This window comes from Diadema setosum, chromosome 7 (genome assembly GCF_964275005.1).
Source record: "Diadema setosum chromosome 7, eeDiaSeto1, whole genome shotgun sequence".
In the NCBI taxonomy this organism is placed as follows: Eukaryota; Metazoa; Echinodermata; class Echinoidea; order Diadematoida; family Diadematidae; genus Diadema; species Diadema setosum.
Genome location: NC_092691.1, coordinates 31,512,907 through 31,533,177, shown reverse-complemented (window position 1 = coordinate 31,533,177; position 20,271 = coordinate 31,512,907). Strand labels below are relative to the sequence as shown.

At 40.1% G+C, this 20,271-nt stretch overlaps 1 protein-coding gene across 1 annotated transcript in view; it reads right to left on the bottom strand.

Moving 5' to 3' along the window:
- The window catches only part of LOC140231274 (fibrillin-3-like), a 135,465-nt gene extending 124,769 nt beyond the window's left edge, over positions 1 to 10,696 (bottom strand). Inside the window, exon 1 of the mRNA XM_072311421.1 lies at positions 10,514 to 10,696. The gene's annotated coding sequence lies outside the window, so the exon portion shown is untranslated. The remainder of the gene's footprint in view (positions 1 to 10,513) is intronic.
- Positions 10,697 to 20,271: the final 9,575 nt, after the last annotated feature.

The following is a 20,271-nucleotide window of genomic DNA, read 5'->3' as shown; positions in this document are numbered from 1 at the left end:
ACCATTCGTTCAACGGTGTGTTTTTTTTTTACCAATTCTTTAGGAATATAAAAAAAAAACACGACCATAATAGACCAACATTATAGGCCTACCAGTGTTGGCGCTTTTCAACAAAAATAATCGACACTCTCAAAAATAGGACCTAATTGTGGTTATAACCATAGACATTTTGTTTCTGCTTGTCCATTCCGCGTTACTGAATATTTCAGGAGCAGATAAAACTAGAAGGCGTGTGCTGAGGATAGCGTTCAGATTGATGCAAATCAATGTGCAGGTTCACAAAATATAATTTGCAAATTAAAAGGCAAGTGTTTATTATTTTCACAAATTTTCATTACAAATCAAAGAAAAAAGTGCGTCTCCGGAAGGGTTCAGTTTCCAATCAATTAATATCTTGGATGAGATACTATAGGCTGTTCATATCACCGCGAAACTTTGGGGTCTTGAAAGTATGCTGTCTCTAGAAAAATATTGATACGGATCGACCTAATGAAGCCCTGAAGCAACACTACAACGAGTACTATAGTACTATCAAAGAAAGAGACAAAAAACAACAACAACAACAAACAAACAAATCGCAAAGCGCGTTTCCGATTCTTGTCTTGTATAACATAAAGCCTGCATCTTGCTTGCTTCGTTCTGTTCATCACGTGACCATGTTTCCAAGAACATGTCAGGTATGTCTTGCACGTTGCGACGGTCCCACAAACACCACAGAAAAGACAGATATTTGTAGACATAATCTGTACAGCGACCACCTCCTCCCCCTCTAACCCCTCAAGAACGCCATCTCGAAATGCCATTGAAATGGTATATACGTACAGGTTGCCAATAGCAGTGACAGATATGGACGGCGAACAGCTCACATAAGAACCCCGAAGACATACAGAAGGACGCGAGAATTTAGTCTCGCCAAGGAGGTATGAGAGCGTCATACCTCCTTGGTCTCGCCTGGGTCCTCAGTTTGTTGATGGAATTGCAGAGTGCTTGGCAATGTTGTCTGCTACGTTCTTTTTGTGTGAATTTATGCATATATTTGCTGGCAGAGGAGGTGAACAGAATGCTAGTAGAATACATAAGGATTGTGTTACGATTCAATTCAAGGCCGTGATGAGGTCATACAAAAACCCGAGAGATTTTTTTTTTTCATTTTATTCGTTGACGCCGTGTGCCAGTCGCCTCGGCATCATATTAACCCTTCCACTTCCACACTTAAAGGGATCGTGTAGTTTTGGTTGAGGCCTAATTTCAGGTTTCTAACATTTTTTGGTGAGATAATGAGAAACCTCGTATGAAGTATGAAAGAGCATGTTATTCCATGAGGAATTCAACATTTATTTGATGAAAACTGGTTTTGAAATGGCTGAGATATCCAAAACAGAGCGAGTCTAATAAGTGTGGGACCCACACTTTATTACGATCGCTTTGTTTTACTTTGTTTTTGGATGTTTCAGTCATTCCAAACCCGATTTTCATCAAATAAACTTTGAATTCCTCTTAATATGGTATGCTCTGTACTATTTCGTAAGTGTTTTCTTGGTATCTCACAAAAAGTTAAAAGCCCAATTCTCATCTCCACCAATACTGTAGGCCTACCATCCCTTTAAGGTGCTTTACTAGGCGAGCCTAGTGCCTCATTGCAAGGAGGTTCAAACCTCCTTGCTCATTGGTATAGGAAGGAGGTAACAGGGATATCGGGGGAGCCCCACCTCCCTGAAGGTAACCTCCGCACCATGGTTTTACCATGAAAGTATAGCACACACGTATAGACATGTGCACGCATGCCCTTCAATCAAGACAGTACAAATGTAATAGGGTTACAGACCTGTGCGCTTTTCCCTTCATAATGCCATAAAAATGGCAACTTCAATACGTCTACATCAGATTCAGGCTGGGTTTGTCAATTTAGTGGTTGACGATAACTTGAACTTTTGTGTTGATATGGGCTACAAGGAAGAGAGGCCATTTCTCATAGTTATCAATAGATCTATGCTCTTTTGGATCGAATTCTGTTGCTACTCAACATTCAATTGTTGCAATATACGTTGATATCGAACCGGTAAGATGAAAGTAAACACTGCAGAGAGATCTGGTCAACCACACGAAGGACAAATCAAATACCTTTGAACAGGGATGGACGAGTGTACAATGCCAAATATTCCGCACTTACTGACAGACCATGCAATAGCACGGAAGAGAGGTACAATACCGTTCCTTATTACTCATCATGCTGACATTACAACATTCCTTTGATCTGGGCCCGGGGTCATAATAAATCCTACTTTTTTACGCTGAAAGCAAGCGGGTCTTTGCCGTCCCATGGCCTACCTGCTCGTAAATAAGCAAGAATTTCTCGATGAAAGATGCCCACGCATAAAAAACACCATGGTCCAGTCAATCAGCATTTCACCTATGTGCTAAATGGCCTCTGACATCAACTTCTGCAGAAGAATTCATGAATTACTACTACATGAGAAACAGAACACCACACCTATATCAACACGATTACATTCACTAACATTATCACTATCATTATTATTTTTGTGCAACACCACCGGCATATTTCTATCCCGCTTATACCCTTCACCCCCCCCCCCCTCCTCGTTTCCATACAGTCCAACAACTTACTTCTGCATACTTGCTGAGGTTCTGAGGTTGTTTTCATCATACCATTTACACTGTAGTGCGTATGAAAGTTCTAGCACAACCTGGTCTTCAACCATTCGAAATTCAGCTTTTGCGACTATACGTCCGAGAAAAAAAAAATGGTGGCAGAGATATCTTATCTTTCTCTTTCTTCGCGCAAAAGACCCCACCCTGACAACATCCTTTCCCTGTGGGCAAGATCCCTTTCAGCTCAAATCATCATAATGGAGATGTTGTTGATGATGATGTTGTTGTGTTGACCAATAGTTACAATAACAATAATGACAATAACAGTAAGGATAACTGTAATATTAATTTCAATACAGGCCCTATTGCTTTCCATATCCTTGGTCATCACTGTTAGCTGTTGTCATTGTAATTTACATCGAGAGGGGTGCTGATTGGAAGATGGTGACCGGTTCGTCATCTCGGTTGGCTGTGTAAACAGGTAGATGTGAAATCGAATGAAAGGCTTTAGTGTTTCTTTTGCCATTAAACAGCCTTTTGATACCTTGGTAGCTATGATGAATAAATTTGCGGATTAATGGGATGACCTACTAATATGTAGCAATGGTCAAGAAATGTGGACAGAGGGAAGCAACAAATGATGTTCACGAACACATCTCAAAGGGGGAGGAATGAACTGTCATAACCATTTACCATTAAACGATGTTTGTTTTCAATGATGAAATGTTCTGTAGAAAACGGGTGATCACTTCCTTGCTAACATCTTACCAAATGCAGTACCAAAGAACCCAGACAATACAAAGCAAGGAGGGAAGCATGATAGATAGTCCAGTGCCATGACATCTGGGTTAAGGATACATCTTGTCTTGTCCACCAGTGTCCACGAAGACAGAAAAGTGCCTCCTGTGTGTTTCAACCAAGGACTCATCAACAATACAGGTGTGGACATAAACATGCACACAACACACACACATACATGCACATAACATATTTCACGCACACGGCACGGAGCTTCAAACACAAACATACATACACACACAGTGCTTGCACTTCTACCTGAGCTCTCAGTTCGCCGGGTCATTGGTTGAACTGCAATAACAACGCCAGAAATCCTGCGATTTTGACGAGATTCCAAACCATTATCACGTCCGTGTTTCCGTTTCCCTCGGGAGAACTGGAAGTCAGTCGGTACGTGGTCTCGTGCAGGGGTATGACTGTACACGCTGGAACCTCATGTTGGTCAACCGCATGTTCCCAACGTAACGTCGAAAGACTCGACCAAGGAGGTATCTTCCTTCCTCCTATATAGACATTGGTAGGATGCCAATGAAATGCTAAAGAACTATTGTTACATAATAGCTTCCAAGCTCCTTGACACACGAGCATCGACTGTGCTACAACATGACATGTCATGTCAAATTCTTCAGCTTTTATATCAACTCTATTCCTTCTCATTCCTTCAATTCCCAATATCTCCGATGCGTCTTCAAAAGTCGTCATATTGAACTCAATTTTAGTGTAAAGTGCTGGAATTACTACCGGCATGGCATACATTATAATAATATAATTCCTTGGTTTTCGAAATCTCCAACCCACCGAATGCAAGTTCTGTGCTCCTATCCCGCAGGCAATTTCCACTCGCCCTCTCTAGACTGTAATATTCCGAACGACTTCGAACAACTCACTTCGGTAACATCAAATTGCTAGAAGGACTGCAGAGAAGAACTACCAAACTTACCCCGAGCATTAGACATCACCTTCCATATGAAGAAAGACTCCAGAAACTTCACCTCACTACACTACAAGATAGACACAGAAGAGCAGACTTAATCCAAACCTACAGAATCTTCAACAACATAGACAGAATTAACCAGACAGAAATCTTTCAACTTGCTACACACCAGAGCACAAGAGGACATCAACACAAAATTCAGAAACAACATAATTTATTATGTGAGAGTCGACGTCAGGAAGTACTCGTTCAGCCAGAGGGTCATCCAAGGTTGGAATAATCTCCCTCCTTCAGCAGTATATGCAACTTCAACAGAGCTACAGTTTGAATATTTCTGGGTTACTAAGGGTGAATAGCCCCCTCACCCTTGCTATACATTCTACCTGGTACACTACCAAGATGGGTGTGCGGCGCTTCAGTAAGTTCAATAAGATCATAACACTACAGAAGCGAAATAGGTAGACGGTAGGAGTCTCCATTGCCTACCTGTGAAACCAACAAGGTGGATTCCCACCTCCCTGATTCAACCCAGGGACGGTGCCAGCACCTCTCCCTGCACACAAAAACTGCATAACTCTTCTCATCACGAACCAACCCAACTCGAAGACAGACTTGGTTTGCGTTCCAGGGACATCTCTCAGCACCCTGACTGACACTTTTCTCCCTGCGACCTTTTCGACTTTTCGCCCGGCGATATCTTATCACTTCTACTGATATCTCATCCCATGAACTCGTAACCTTGTACAGTAGAGTAAAACTTTTTTCCCCTCTCTCTATTTTTCTCTTAACACACTCTGCTACTTTACGATGCTGTAATTAGATGATGTCTGGACACAAAAAAAAAAAGAAAAGAAAAAAGTGAGCTAATGAGTCGGGATGTCATTCCCCTATAATGGAAATGACCTTAATACCGTCATGATGTCAAAGGTCATTTAGAAATGTAACTCGATAACCACCTTGAAAGAACTTCTACGTTTGACAGACGTCCCTACAACTTTCGATACAGTTTTGTTGCATTGGATTATTATTTTGGGTTAAAAAAGGTTTTCTAGCCAATATATTACATACCGATTCGACTACAAACAGGAAAATATTATGAAGTCATCCTAGGTTGCTCACGTTGGTGGCTGGCATTTCCTAACCATAGTCATGATCGTGCTCTAGTTTATATCACGTAAGCCTGTCTTTTTTCTTCTTCTTCATTTGTTCATTGTGATTGGGAAGGTTGCATGATTCCTGAAAGATATTCACCGAGCATACATGAAGACTCACGTGAGTCACAGACATAAACTAGTGGTCTTTGACAACGTCTCACTGCTAAGTCATTTAAGTTTTTAACACACTCCTGCAAACAAGAAGAAGGTGGTGAATGATTTCAACAATACTCTCATAGTTGCGGCGTGTATTAAATAAGAAGGCCTACCTATATCATGCCTATGCGATACGTTTATTCAATCAATTTAAGAGGCAATTTGGGCTTAATTCTAACACGATTTATTTCCGGTATAAAACGAAAGTTGAAGGAAATTCGAAACTCAGGGGGCTCGAACAAGGGGCCTACTATACTACTGCTGCTGCTGCTGCTACACCTACTACACTGTGCTCAATTATGGAGATAACCTGGGTAAACTGACGTACGATTTGACTCAGAAATTTACAGTCATGTTATACATCTACTATACTGCTACTACTATTGTATTACTACTGGTACTACTACCACCACCACCACCTAGGAAGTCTGTCACCTCCCTGGTTGTAAGGAGTCCAACTCCAAGCACTATCAAGGTAAAGCAGGCACAACTCACAACCCCCTCCCCTCCCCTCCCCCCCCCCCCCCCGGAGAAAAGAGAGAAAAAATACATTTCCGACCATGGAGCTATAAAACGCTCCATGATCCTCACATAGCTATTCCTTGGATTCATTTACGAGATGTGATTCCCCTTCCCCACCCTACTTCGAACCTAGGGTCCTTTTCCTTGACCTCTCGGGTCTCCAGCTCGATATACCTAATTCGCGATGTCTACTAAGTCAAGAAACAGACCTTTACGACTGTCATTCTACTTCGTTCCCATTACTGAATTTACAAGATACGACTACAGACTAATATCATTCTCTCTTTCACAGCAAGTAAATCGATGTGGACTTGAAGCCGACATCACGTACCCCTAGGCTTCATAAATCACACGTGGTTGTAAACAGTTACCAGTACTTGTAGGACGTTGTACAAGGTTTTGAAAGGAAGTGTACAGAACAGAACAAGTAAAAAAAACGAAAACAAAGACAAAAATTTGATTGATTTTTAAATGCATCACTGACAGCCGGTTGTGACATATGGCAGGCGAGAGAGAGAATACCAACACGATCTCGGGCATTGTCAGAGGTAACGAAAGAACTCCCTGTGTACCTCACGATCACGCAACAAATGCTGCAAAGTGATGGCAGGAAACTTCTGACTTTGCCCAGCCTAGGGAACCGGGGTGCCACTGAACGATACACGAGCTAGACTCGCATGCAACGCGACCGACGAAACTGGATCATTTCCCCCTGGGATCCATATCATCTAAACTCACCCCGTCTCAAACTGCACAACAGGACTTTCCATTTAATAAATATAAAAAACGCCGAAGAGGGGAGCTCAAGAGAAACTTCAAGTACCTGTATTCCTCAAGTACTCATTTCTGTTCTTTTCTTTTTCGGGGGGTGGGGGGGGGGGGTTGTAAGAGTGGGGTGGGGTGGGGGTTGCTGCGATACAAATAGAAAAGGGGCATGCCTGATACACAAAGGAGGACGCTATAGTTTGCCCATATGTGTGACCTCTTTGCCCACGCGAGATGCTTCTTTCATTTCTTCTATTTTTTTCTATAACTGAGACGACATACGGCACTCGCATTTTCCTCTCCGAATGACTGAGGGGAACTTACTGTTTTCTACAAATACGCTGGATACACTTGTACACCTATCTCCTATCTCCGCTGCCACATTGGCACACAGACACACACACATACATGCACTCACACACACATACACACACAAACACAGACACACACACTCATACATGCACGCACGGACTGGAGGCAAACATGCCACCACTTCAAATTTAGCAACTCAACCAAGCCTCTTGACTGAACAGACGAAAAAGACAAAAGAGGAGCGATAAAGAACGCGCACTAACCAACATAAAGACTGGAGTTGCTGGGCCTGTCTCCCGGAGCCTTTGAGAAATTTCACAGTAAATCCTAAGTGTTTGTTCAGGGGGTCTCTCTATACTTAGCCTGGAAATCTTAATTTGACGGGTTTCGCTAGAAAAATGGTCCGATTTGTTTGTCCAACGAATAATTCGAGAGCCAGGGGAAGGGGGGGGGGGACCGTCTTTGACGCAAGAGTTATCTCGTTTTGATGAAGAAAGGATGTCGGTAACAAAATTCCGACATGCAGCGATAGTAAGAAGCCCCGCGGAATAAAAAGGGAAGACCGTTAAATGTATACAGCCCCAGATGCCCATTATGCTCGAGTAATTTTAGGGCAAAATCTATCTTTTTGTGGTAATCCCAGACTGGGTTCATATAACGGTAATATACCCATTTAGGGCCTACTATTAGCTGTAGCCTGTACTACAATGGTGCTACGTACTACTGCCGTGTCTAGACCCCCTCCCCCTTTTCACATGATCGGATGTGAAGTAGAGCACGATAGACAGGCACAGTTGGTTTGCGACGCTGAAACACTATGAAAGAATGTCAAAGTAACCTCAAGAAGCAGTCATGGAGAACAGCTAATTACATACATACATACCCTGGCGCTTTTTTTTTCTGCGCTACACACAATATAGCCCATCTTCGTTCTTTACATAAATCTGGAAAATATGTGAGCATGTCAACAAAAGAACAAAATTAGGGATTTTGCGATGTGAAACCGATCGAAACCAGGTCCGACTGTTTGGATTATTCTAAGCTCGGCTCAAGGGCACTATCTACCATAGAATTTGTCACTAACATGGTTATAATGATAAAGGACCAGATAGGCCTACTTGTAACATTCTTATTATGGAATAGTATTGGTGGCTGTGAAAAATTAATAGAATAACAATCTGACCAGTATTCAAATACGGAAGGACGTGCGTATAAAGAGAGAGAGGGAGAGAGAGAGAGAGAGAGAATAAAGCATAAACAAGAGATGACAGCAAAAGGCGGATTAAATACAACGTATTATGACCTACTGTCAAAGAAATAATGATCATCCTATCAGTACCATCGATGAATGCTGTAATGGAAGGAGAAAAGGTGGAAGGGTCAAGGGGTAAACCTTCCAACCTCCCTGGGTAAACAAAATAGGAACATGGGAAGAATACTAGTACCCTGGCTACTGACCGACACTTTTTATGGAACCAAGAGCCGGTTGTCATGTTGAATGTGTATTGATATACCGGCTATTCTACGGCTGAGCTATAGTTTACGCAAATTCGAGTTGCTTTCCAGCTCCCCGGTTTAAGTCTATAGTGATGAAAAGATTGCCCTCCAAAAGGCACTACATTTTTTCCTCCCACACACAAGGCGGCGAATTGTACGATATATGAAAACAGCTTTTACAGACCAGTCTTGTAACGAAACACGAACTGCTTTCATCCCGTTTCAAATAGAAACCACAGGACTTCCAAGGACAACTATTGATCATTCGGAAGTTTGCACCGGCGTTACCTTTTTCCTGCCGTCTCGCTAATATACTGCTTATTGACTGTTCCTAATATTCAAAAGCCAGGCCAGGTACAGACTCTCATCTCAATAGGCTATGACGTTATGATGTATACGTACCCCTGTCACAGATACCAAAGTTCATATAAGCTCAGCTGCAGCTGCGATGATTCATAATGACTCCACTCTGAACCTTTTCATTTCGACCATTTTTTTCAACAGTACATGAACATGAGTACTTCGTACCCTGTATTTCATCTTGGTCAGTTCACCTTTGGCCTTTTTAATAGTTATGAATTTCGACTGTTGATCGAATGTGTAGGCGCAGACCATACACTTCTTTTTGCTTTTCCGTATGAACAGCACATATACCACTGATATTAAGTCTTGGTATGATTTGCATTATGAAAATTTTTGATCGAGCAATTTCTTGATCATCCACAATTTCATCATCAAACAGACCACTTCGATGACCAGACTCACTACACGACGTAGGTTGCACAGTGCTGACAAGCTCGTAGAAAGTTTGCGTTTACCCCTTTACAATGCCTTGCTTTAGACTAGGGAGGTGGAAGAAGGTGGAATTAGGGAAGAGTCTTTTCCACCTCCCTGCTATAAGACATAACAACAGAACAAACAGCTACAAGAGCAAACACTCTTTCGTTTATCTCGCTGTAAAGACGCTCTCTTCTCGAGCCCACTCCAGACTGGTGGAGTATTACCGGTAGCTGTACAGATTGAAAACAACTTGCTCTTTGTAAATTGTGAATAGCCTAGCCTGCATGTGAGAGACAAATCTCTCCATGTATCTCTTCTTTAAGACCGTATCTACCACAAAAAGGACACATTATAATGACAGTGATTGTGTGTTCTCATGACAACTGAGACGATCATACAGCTTTTACAACAACTGACACCAATTTCTTCGTGTACCTCAACCATTGTCAACGGCTCCTCCCTAATAAAATACATCAGTTATATGAAAATGTTGACCGAAAGATCGGTCTGTATCTGGTTGTCGGGGATATGGTCTGCGGAGACTGCGTCTGGCTTCATCACGGATCCCCTCCTACGGAGAAGAGCGATTACATTAAAACAATTTGGAAGGCGGATCTTTCTGTCTAATGAAAATGGTGTTACACATTCACTCCTGACCTGAAGAAACACGAACATATAATATAAAGTTTTAATGTTGAGTGGACCCATTGGAATAATTGAGGGACTATACGGATTGTCATCTTTTCTTTGAACTACATGTCGTATGGACCATCGCCTGACTAAAACAGGGGTAGACATATTTACGAATTTCCCAACAGCAACGCAATATTAGGGTAAAAATACGAAGCACCAAGTTTTGCACCCATCCATCTTGCTCAAACGTCAAAGTACACACGAGTCACACTCAGTTCAGCTCAACGCACTCGAGCTCCTCTCGTTACCCCCCGCATGCATGCCGCTTACCTCCGAAATCGCCGCTTACCTCCACTATCTCCCCTCCAAAACACACACTGGCTCAGCAGAGTTTAGAATCCACACGATTTGAAAACACCGATCGTACTGTGTGTTTCAAGACACCTGGTCAAGTAAAAAAATCGACATCGGCACAGTAAGAAATCCTTCGCTATTCTGTTGGCAGAAAAATCGAAGGGGTGAAGAAGCAAGAACTTTTTGTCGGCTTAAGTTCGAGCGTGCTCCTCCTAGCTCTTGTCTCCACTTTCAATCTGCTTTGACCACCTATGGAGTAATCCTTTCGCAGCTTCCTCGGCATGTGGATGGGAGGACGCAAGATACCTGCGTGTGTGTGCGCGCACATACGATAACACAATGAACCACTGTTGCGCAGGCTCTCGAGTGCTGTGTCAGTTTGTATGTTTTTTTTTTCTAAGCATTTTTTTTTACGAGTACGTACACACGAACATAGAAACACACACGTACACACACACACATACACACACCACACACATAATTGTACTTCTAACCACATATAATGAACCCGCGGCTGAAGGAGGGTATCAATGGCCGAGTCCAGGGGGTTACCCCTGTCTGTCTTGACTGGGGTGGGATATGCGTTTGAACGCACGCATATCATTGCGACAAGGTATTATTTCACCCGGTAACATTCCGAAGTACGAGTTACAAATAAAAGGTGAATGTAATTCATAAGTATCGGCTGAAAAAGAAATGGGGGGGGGGGGGAGGGGAAAGAAAGAGAGGGGCGGAAGAATATCAATTTACTTTTCTTGTGACACTTCTGTGGCGAGTTATCCTTCCTGTCATCGGATTGATTACAATGTATACATCAATATTCCATGTGGATACATGGTTGTGACACAGTTACCCGTGAACCTTCATTTTCCGCCTGAAGGAACTACTTTTCATTATCTAACGGATGGTGCTACAACAAGGAGATCTCAAATGTTAACTGAGTCATGTTCAGATAAAAACGTGCTGTTGATTAGGCCTTCATAGCCCAAACATGCAATTGATTCATACTAGAACCTGTCTCGTTCGTCAAGCAATGCCTACCTCAAAGAAATACAATGAACGATATCCACTAAAGAGGAATTCACCCCAAATATCAAAGAAGTATATGATTCATTTCATTTCATTTCATTTCATTTATTTCATTTCCAACAACATTTTCATACACAAAATAACACAACATCAATGCAATGTGGTAACAAAGAAAAATACGTGAAGTTGACAATACTACGCATCACAAAAGCAAAGTAAACAATGAAAATTGAAACTAAAGTTGCAGGAAATGGAGGAGACATGCTAAAAAGCTAAGCTTGTATTTTGCAGTCTCCTCGTGGACAAAAAGACTAAATAACATCAAAAAGCAATTAGCTAGACATAATATGTCGGTGTACAACACATACAGACCTATACATATAAACAAACAAACAAACAAACAGACGGACAAACAAACACAAGCAACCTCTCTTGTAAAGAGAAAGATAGAGAGAAAAAAACAAAACACAGTAAAGGAAAAAGAGGAAAAGAGGAAATTATTTTGAAAGAAGAAACAGAAAGAGACAAGAGGACAGGGAAAGGCGAGAAAGGAGAAGAGATGAAGGGTCTATACCAGCACACGCGAGGCACATGATGCGGTGGATCACCGAGGTATATGTACATAATGTAGGAAAGGAATAGATAAAAGAAAAGAGTGAATATAACGAATATAAAAGAGAGCTCAGAATTATGGCTAATTAAAATATAACTCATTCAACTATATAAGAATTTATGAACAACTTCTTCAGTTTAAATGTGAATGTGTTTAAACTTAGAACTTGTTTCATACTATTATCGAGAGTGTTCCAAAATTTGGGGCCAGTAAAAGAAAACATGGATTTAGCAAACATAGTCCTAGTTAATGGCAAATGAAATGAGTTGGATTGCCGGGTAGGATAAAAATGAACAGATCTATTTTTAGTGAACATGGACTCAAACACAAATGGGAGAGAATTATTGGTAAGTTTGTACATAAATTGTCCTAGGTGTAACAAATACAAATCCTTAACTTTTAAGATTTTGTTTTCATGGAATAACACATCAGTATGACTTCTCCACGATTCATTGCAAATAATGCGAAGAGCTTTTTTCTGTAACAAAAGTAATCTTTCCAAATGAGAAGAATGTGTGTTTCCCCAGGCGAGTATACCATAATTCAAATAAGGTAAAATCAGAGATGAATATAACATTAAAAGAACATTTTTGGGTAAACAAAATTTAACTTTATTTATAACACCTATATTTCTTGAAATGATACGGCTTATGGAATCAATATGTAAATTCCAAGTAAGTTTACGGTCAATAATCAAACCATAGTGAATGCAGAAGTGTTATAAGCACACATCAGTGAAGTTTGAAGAAAATCGGACGATCGTTTCAAAAGTTATGAAGTTTTAGATATTAGGCTCAATCCACAGGGGCTGATCCAGGAATTCCGTAAAGGGGGAGGCGCCTTTACACAAATTAAAGGGGGAAGCGCGCACCCCTCCCCCATTTTTTCTTTTAAATTCTTTTGTTTTAACAAAAAATAAAGAGGGGCACCCCTCTGGATCAGCCTCTGATGCCTATGCCATCGTTGCTTGATGAAGAGACTACAATAAGTCGTGATGTCACAGGAGGACAACTATATAAAGAAAATGAAATGAAAATTCGGCATATTTTAATTTTAGGGCCTACTAGCCTATCATGAGAAGAGAGCACTTTGACCTACGTCCTTAGGAAGGCAGAGAAGTAACACCCTGAACGTGTGCTTTTCTATAGAAAATGAAATTTAGTGGAATTCTCTCTACATTTTCTTTATTTCATTGTCCGACGGTGACATCACGATCTCTGTAGTCTTCATATTCAGCGATGGCGGCACCGAAACCTGAACGAATTGTCCTACAATCCTGAAACTTCATGGATGTGTTCGATACCTGCATTCACGCAATCCATGATTATGCTATGTATTTTGGGTAAATCTTCTTTTAACCACTGTTGTATTCTTGTGCTATTGAGTTTGAGTTTAACTCTGGATTAATTTAAAGTATTATGATACGCTCAATTTATTTTTGAGCTCGCCTGTGCCTTGCTATCACTACAAATTAGTATATTAGCGAATAAGTATAAACCGATCAAGGCCATCCGTCTCTTTATCGAACTATTTCATCTATCCGTCCGTTTCACTCTCTACCTATTTTTCTATTTTATCGCTATCTGGCTATAAAAAGTCCATCCACTAGTTCAGGTCTGACCGCATTTTATTCATTAGTTCTGTCCAAAGCAGAGGCCATTTATCTATGGTAGCAATTTAGCAATTTAGTGGTTATACATCAATATATCAGAAATTTGTACCTCACGGCATCGTCATAACGAATGTAACTTTTAAATCCGATACCAAGAATCTTACATTTGTTGCATAACCTGAATAGAAATACTACTCTTATATGTAAACCCCCCCCCCACACACACACACACACACACACATACATACACAACTGCACAGAAGGGGAGAAAAAAACTTTCAGTCATAGAGGCTTCTGCTTGCAGCTTAGGGGAACGTTGATCCTCAACTCATGTGGTCAAAGACCTATAAGCCTTCAATAGGACCTCGTATAAGAACATTCATCAAGCCCCGACTTTGTGCTTGCTTACGCTAGCGTATAAGTCCCGAAAACGTACAAATGAATAGTAGTAGTCGTGGAGAGCAGAAAAGCAGAGATATGTATAGAAAAAGAGTGAATTTTTATTTCTGCTACATTCAAGTGGTAAACTGTTTTCGACCATTATATTCATTAGTGGTGACATTAGTAGACAAAGTTGCATCAACATCAGTGCAACACGGGTTAACGAAAACGGAAATTATTTGCTGGTTTTTTTTACGAGCAGATTCCTTTTTTTTTTCTCATTTCTTTCTTTATTTCCATCACCATCACAAAAAACAACAAATGATAAGAGTATAAAGTATACAAGCAAAAGGTAAAGTATAAACACAATATAAAGAATAATTCTTAATGTACATGCAAATGGATGTGTAATGGTATAAAACAAACAATGTATGTTTTGCAGAAATGACATTAGGAAGTAAATAAACTGATGGAAAAGAGTGAGCCACTAAAAAGCATAGCTTGTATAGATGTGGAGCCCTCAGTAAACAACCTTGGCCATATTAGTAAATTAATGCAGTTTGGCCAACCGTCTCTGAGCCTATTACCATGGTTACTGAGAAGTAACGTCTTTATAGACATCCACAATGGAGGCGCTGTTACTCAAACATGAAAACTTGACTAATTAGAGAAAAAAAAAATATCCACTGTCATCACGATGTATTTTCTTTTTGATCGTCGATCACTGCAGAGAAGTGTTGAAGTCTCTAATAATCATATAATCATAATAACTGCATTCATATGGCGCTTCATACTGTCGTTTCTAAGCGCACTGGTGCTATTCATACAAAAAGACTAGAAAACACAATAACATTAAACAAAACCAGCATATTAGCAGTAACAAAAGAAGAAGAAAAAAATACATATGATACATTGATACAATAATAATTAATAACTGACTGTGTGCACCTCCAGGAAAAAAAAAATTACAACTGATTAAACAGATGAGTTTTGAGAAGAATTTTAAATGATTCAACAGATGAGGCATTCTGAATAATGTCTCTACACTACAGATTTACGATGTGAATTGAGTCTTTCTAAAATATTTTATGAAAGACTTTTCTCTTGGTTGCTCAATTTCGTTCATGTTCATAAAGATGAAAGTTCAGAAGCATAGCCACATTTTGAAACAATGATTTTTCATTTGATGCGTGTCAATGCGATCTCCCACTTTCACAGAAAAGCAGGGAGACTCTCACATAACATCAGAGTTGAGTGTGTGTGCGTGAGGGTCTGTGCGTGCGTGTGTTTGTGTGTGCGTGTGTGTAGAGGTGTGCGTGTGTGTTGCCAATTTGGATCAATGACAGATACTCAGTAAAGCAGTCACGAAATGAAATGGGAATATCTGTGACTCGGTAGATAAATCACTGGAGCTCGGTATCCAACGCACGATGAAGTAATCACGTAGGTCTCATTACGGAGCCATTAACCTGGTTGCCATGAAGCCGAGAGGCTTGTGTTGTCTGCACCGGGGACTCCAGTTAGGCCGGGTTTCCTGTTAGAGTTCATAACGACAACCTCCTTTACCTCGGCTACTATTTGTTTCTTTGAGAATATTGTATCTCACGATCAACTACATCAATGCATAGCGTCCGAATGAATCAGAGGAACTGCAACATAGAACCTTATTGCGCAGAGATACATTCTTCTGCAATGACCAATCGGCCAATTTCACCTTAAAATATTTCCCCTAGTTTATAATGTTTATATATGCTGCCATAGTTAGGACCACACGGAAAGTAAAACTTTGTGCTGGAGAAGGATATTCAAAGAGGAAATCCACCCCAAAATGAATAAACTTCAAAAGAAAGAGATACATTTTCCCTACGCAGAGCGATAGAAGCAATGAAAAAATCGGAAAAGAAATAAGGAAGATTTGACATTTTGAAATGTCATTTTTTTTTTCGGAAAACATTTCTTAACCAGTCCTTATGAATATTCAAATCAGATAGTTGACGATGCCATGCTCTTACAATTTCTAATTCATTTCATATACAGAAATGACAAAAACCTTTTATTTCAGCTGTATGACACAAAACTTGTCTTAAAACCACTCAAAATAAAAAAGAACAGATGTTAACTCTGATATACCTTTGTATGGGAACATGCTTTTACTTGCATTATAGCTGAAAATAACAATCTTATTGTACTTGCCTGTGTCGTGAAAATATGAGAAATAAATTAAAACTTAAAAGTACAAAATTCAGATACCGCTCAGTCCTATCGCCTCGAGCCCTGTCACACACACACGATGGCTTAGCGTTTAATCTTGCGCATGCAGTGACTTATTATACCTGCATGAGAATAAGAGGCAAAGAAGACCAGAGCAAATTTAAAGGGATGTTATAGAATTGGTTGAAGTGAGGATTCAGCTTTTTACCGTTTGAGAGATATTTAGAAACCACTATAAGAAATTATAAAAAACATACAATTCCAAGGATAATTGAAAGTTTATTTGATGAAAATCGGTTTTGAAATGACTGAGATATGACTGAGCAAGGTAAAACAAAGAGATCCTAATAAAAGTTGTGTCCTGTCACACTATGGTAGGATCGATTTTTATTTTTGGATATCTCAGCCATTTCGATACCAATATTTCATCAAATATACTGTGAATTCTTTTAAGAATTACATGCTTTTGATATTTCATAACAGGTTTTTCATAATCTCACAAACACACACAAAAAGTTGGAAATCTGTAGTCTAAACCAAAACTGTACTATCCCTTTAATTCCTAATATCTACCAGTTTATCCAAGATCATAGCTTTGAAAACACGAGGTGAGAGAATTTTGAGTGTGCTGGTGGCTTTGGGCAGATGCATCAAATACCGTTCTCGAATGAACTCAAAAAGCTGAGTGTATGTTTCATTATTGGAAAGAATGTCACTAATCATTGCTAAAGCTCATGTGAGATTTCACTTGAAAATATAACTTATGAATAAATAGGTGTTTTCTTTTTATTACGAATTAACTTAAAATTCAATTCGCAGATCGTCAGGTATGATTCACTTGAGAAATAGGTTACTACTGCTGCATTATCATACTCTGTTACGACTTTTTAACGATATCAGTCTATGACTTCGTGAGCTGCTTTCCATTTTTTTTTTTTTGTAGTTGTGCCCTTCGTAAACATGAAATTTCACTTTCTTTTCACGATCAATGCTGGTTCATATGGTGCGCATAGTGTGCAGACAAAACAGTGTCTGAACGTGCGGTGTACTTTGAGAAAACAAAAACAGAACAACAAGCTCCCTTTAATGGCTCGAGTGTATTTTAATGAAGTCCCGACGGAAAAAGATCAGGCTCGCGCCGAGATTTGACGAATCAGATTTCCAGTATCCACCGGTAAATTTAGTCTGGCAAATAACGTAGCTCACATGCGACATTATACTCGTAGGAAGCAGATTAATGAATAAACTTCTCCTTCGGGCTGTTTATAAGGCGTGTTTTCGCTGCCCTCACTCAACATTTTGGTGTGTTTTTTCCCCAAGATTTATACAATCAGAATAAAAGAATACAGCAGTGTATCAGGTTATCACGGCACATCCTTGAAAGACGGAAGGTGATACGCGCTAATCAATGAAACTGGTTTTCCACTCCAGCGCTGCTGACCATTTCTCTTTTCTGGATATCAAAAGGTTCACAAACGAGTGCCACCTGATAATATTATATACGGAAAACAAGAAAAGGGAACAGTCCCCCCTTGCGTACAACTCTCCAACCAAAAACAAATTGCTCCGTTGAATTTAATGAACCGCTCGCAATATCCTGTTTTGGCGATCTACCATAAACAGCGCCTCCCTGTTCACTCCCCCTATTAAAATTTCTGCTAGGAGCAACGAGAGGCAGTGTTTACATCCATCGCGCATTATGTATTTCCTTCGTAAGTTCCTGAAATACCGGAGGCAAAACGTCTGCACCGTTTCCCTAATGACTGGGTTGGGTCCAATATACAGCATGTCCCACACTAATCTCTTTCCTTCCCGCCATCAGGCAATATTTGGCATCGAGGGGCAGTCCGAGCACGAAATGACAATAAGCCAAACAATCAAACTGCCCCAGCCAGAAATTACAAGGCGAGAGCCCTCATTGAAAATATTAACGGGCAGGGATTAGCCAGCTTCAACCCACTGCACATACATGCTTGTACTTGGAACAAGGTGTAAAATTTTCAGTGATGCGGTTACAAACTGTGAAATGAGACTCCACACCTCCCCCCCCCCCAAAAAAAAAAAAAAACCAACAACAGCAACACACAAAAAAAGTAATCTAACAAGTCAACTGGCTATAGACACCCTACCAATACACTTATTGCTTGAACCACTTGTAGGAGGTATTACACACACCTTCTAGCTACACATCGGCAAATGACTAGCACACCATGCAACCAACTGATCAACCAAATAGCGTTTAATCAAATTTTAATCAAATCGAACAAATAGTCAGGTAACGAACCAACTAACCACTTTACCAAAACAAACTTTTTTCTCTTCCTTATCCTTCTTTTACCAAGTTGTTGTTGTTGTTGTTGTTGTTGTTGTTGTTGTTGTTGTTGTTATTGTTGTTGTTGTTGTTGTTGTTGTTGTTGTTGTGTACATGGCAGGGTCTTTATGAGGGACCATAGATTTTCATTACATTAGCCACGCCTGCCCATCACAACACTCCTTGGCGACGATGGACACCCTCAGGTAAATGAGATGTCTTGCTCGTGGTCGGAAGGACTCTCAAAGGGCTCAAGTCTGTAACTCCTAACACACATTGCTTGAGGATCGAAAACATTTTACACCATGCGACAATGACCGGTCTTCCACAAGAGGGAGGCTATGACTAAAATCCAGAAAGGAGCGTGTTCATGCACGAATGTATGGTAATAATGGTATACCATTAGTTCCTTGGGTATACCAGGGAGGTTTCTCTTTTTCACCTTCCTGGGTATACAGTAATCGACGGTAACAAAGACTATTGTGAAAAATCACTCGGTGCACCTACCGCAGTTCGCTGCGGCAAGTAATGACACTGCTCTGTATTGGGGATGGTGCTCATCATTCCGAAGGTTCTGTAATCCAAAAATGACATGAGGTTCTTTATTACAAAGAAGGTTCGTTATTCCGAAACACACTGATTCTATAGATATTCGTTAAGTCGAGCATGAAATAGGCCTCGTTAATCCAAACATTTGTGGTGTTATTCCTAAGGTTTGCTTCGGAAGGTTCGTTATTCCGAAGGTTCGTTAGTTCGAAAATGAAACAACGTTCATTAATCCGACAAAAATAAAAGAAAGTACATTTTTTTTCGGATTAACGAACCTTCGGATTAACGACCTTTATTTCAATTTCGGATTAACGCACCTTTGGAATACCGAACTGTAACCGTAATCAGAGGGATATGAGATCTTTCCAAGCCCCATCCCGTGATAAACAAGTCTCCCTCCTTGAGTATTTTGTTTTGGAAAAGTAATTGCAGCGAATAATATGTATGGCCTTCCTAAAAAAATTAGGATATTATCAAATATTGCTTGGCTACCCACTCCAACCTCCTCCCATAATCACAGGACATCATCACATGGAAAACTTAAAAGGATAAAGGGTACTATTCAACAAAATTTCCCCATGATTATGTAATTATATATAGGAAAATCGGACAATCCGTTCATAAGTATAATGGTCGGAGCCCTTTTTAAAATTTTGGTTAATTCTATGTGCTGCCCTCTATAGATATGAACTCTACAACGATATGATGCATGATGTATATGTTGGGCAAGAAACTGAAATTATATACAATTTGTATTATAAATTATGTATATGTATATGTATATCATATATATATATCTATCACAAACGTCTTTCTTTTTTTTTTAAGAAAAGCTAAAATTCCTTACACTTGTATCCGATATGTACAAGCAAATAATTGCTTTCCATATCTTTTGGTTGAGCTAGGTCAAGTGCTCTTTTGATGTTCTTTGGATGTCCTAGGTTGTCCTCGGAGTATACTACACCATCTTCACTTAGTCAGTCTCTGCATTACATCTCTTTGAACCCTCGCAGGGGCCATCAACCCAGAATCATATTGAGTTTGTGT